The sequence below is a fragment of the Egretta garzetta genome, unplaced genomic scaffold (genome assembly GCF_000687185.1).
Source record: "Egretta garzetta isolate BGI_Z169 unplaced genomic scaffold, ASM68718v1 scaffold655, whole genome shotgun sequence".
Classification (NCBI taxonomy): domain Eukaryota; kingdom Metazoa; phylum Chordata; class Aves; order Pelecaniformes; family Ardeidae; genus Egretta; species Egretta garzetta.
This window is the reverse complement of record NW_009259716.1, coordinates 1,048,297-1,050,210: the sequence shown is the minus strand read 5'-3', so window position 1 is coordinate 1,050,210 and position 1,914 is coordinate 1,048,297. Positions and strand designations below refer to the sequence as shown.

The 1,914-nt window shown below is 55.3% G+C and overlaps 1 protein-coding gene across 1 annotated transcript in view; it reads right to left on the bottom strand.

The window, feature by feature from the left end:
* Positions 1-1,914, bottom strand: part of NTNG1 (netrin G1) — a 132,948-nt gene that overhangs the window by 50,880 nt on the left and 80,154 nt on the right. The gene's annotated exons all lie outside the window — the stretch shown is intronic.

The window sequence follows — 1,914 nt, the reverse complement described above, 5'->3', positions numbered from 1 at the left end:
TTTCCAGAGGGAGGGCTGCTGAGGAGTAAAACTCCTCTGCGGGGTTAGCAGTGCAGGGGCTCACAGGGCATGATGCACCCCAATGTAGTTCGTTGTTGGGGCTGCCCTGAGGTGTGTAGCGCAAAAATATGGATGTGAAGTCTCTCCTGAAATGCCATTTTCTTTACATTACATGGCATTACTAATGGTACTATTGCTTTAACTTGGGCTAAAGTCACAAACTGCAGACCGGTGTTTAAATCCTGGGTATTTGCATCCTTTCCATTAAATACTCTTTGACTTTTGTAGGTTTTATTGACCGTGGATGGCATGTGTTTCACTGCGGAAAGCTGTCTGCTTCTCCATCAAACATCTGCTTTACTCCTGTCAGCATATACCCCCAAGCTCCGGCTTGCTCCGAGGTGGTACTGACGTCACCCTGCAATTCGGCACAGCGGGGCGAAGGAACGTCTTGGGGATAGATGATATTCCCTGTAGGCAAGGTTGCGGAGTCCAGCTGGGAACGCCTCCGTCTCAGGGCACGGCTGGGACAAGGCTGAAGCCTTTGCAGAGCGGCAGCCCCGAGCGGATCGCTCCTGTTTTTTTTTCCCTGGGCTGGCTGCACACTCATGATTCCTGCTTCTGCTGGGATTAACCCGTATTTTCCAAAATTTTAGAATCGTGAGGCATTAAAAACTGAATAAAAATAGCATCGTGATAGAATAATGCTGCTACGGTTCCAAAAGTAACGAAAAGCGCTTTTTCCAGCTAGGGTAACGTAAGAGAAGTTCTAACCCTTCAGGGTCTTACATGCCAAAGGCAACCAATTCTCAAACAATTTCCCCCGAAGTCTCCACAGCAGCCTGTTTACATTTCTGCAAGTGGCTGTAGCTGCTGCAGACTGGCAGGCTTCGCCTTCCTTCCCGCGCTGAAGGAAACCGCGCGGATAGCGGACAGAGCAGCGACGCGGCGCTCGTGTGCCGCACTTCCACCGCCCAACGGCGCCTGTGTTTCCCCCGGCGCTCCTCTCTCCTCCACACACGTACAGACGGCCTGCCCCTCCTCTGCCGGACACACCGCAGCCAAGGGAGAGGTTTCCCTCCAAGTCTGCTCTCCTCGTTTGACTGTATTTCAAAATTTTCAATGACTTCGTTGTGATAAAAGCTTCCCGGGCAGAGAATAACGACAAGACGATGCCTGTGAGCCTGCAGGGCTTCGTGTTAACCCTGGGAAGCTGCTGTCGGGTTCTGCTTGAAAAGCCCCTTTTCTATTTCTGTGCCGAGCTCCTGGGTGAGTGCGATTCCCTGTGAGCAGCCTGGGTTTTGCAGCACCAGGGTGGGTGCAATCCCCTGAGAGCAGCCTGGGTTTTGCAGCACCAGGGTGGGTGCAATCCCCTGTGAGCAGCCTGGGTTTTGCAGCACCAGGGTGGGTGCAATCCCCTGTGAGCAGCCTGGGTTTTGCACCACCAGGGTGGGTTCAATCCCCTGTGAGCAGCCTGGGTTTTGCAGCACCAGGGTGGGTGCAATCCCCTGTGAGCAGCCTGGGTTTTGCAGCACCAGGGTGGGTGCAATCCCCTGTGAGCAGCCTGGGTTTTGCAGCATCAGGGTGGGTGCAATCCCCTGTGAGCAGCCTGGGTTTTGCAGCACCAGGCGTCCCCGTGTGTGGCCACCTTGACAGCGTGCGGCTTCGTGCCCCTTCTGGCAAGGAGCATGAGGACGGCACACCTAAGTGGGCCTGGAGAAGAGCCGGTTGCACAGGGCCGGGGAGCAGGATCTATTAACACCCCGTGGAAACCACACCTATGATGGGGAAATCGTTCTTGCCAGGAGCGTTTCCGTGGGATCTGGAGCTGCACACTGCGGCGAGCTCCGCAGCGCAGCCCAGCTGTGTCTGGTGCAAGTCCTCCGGCCGGTGGCAGGGCTGTGTGGCACTGCA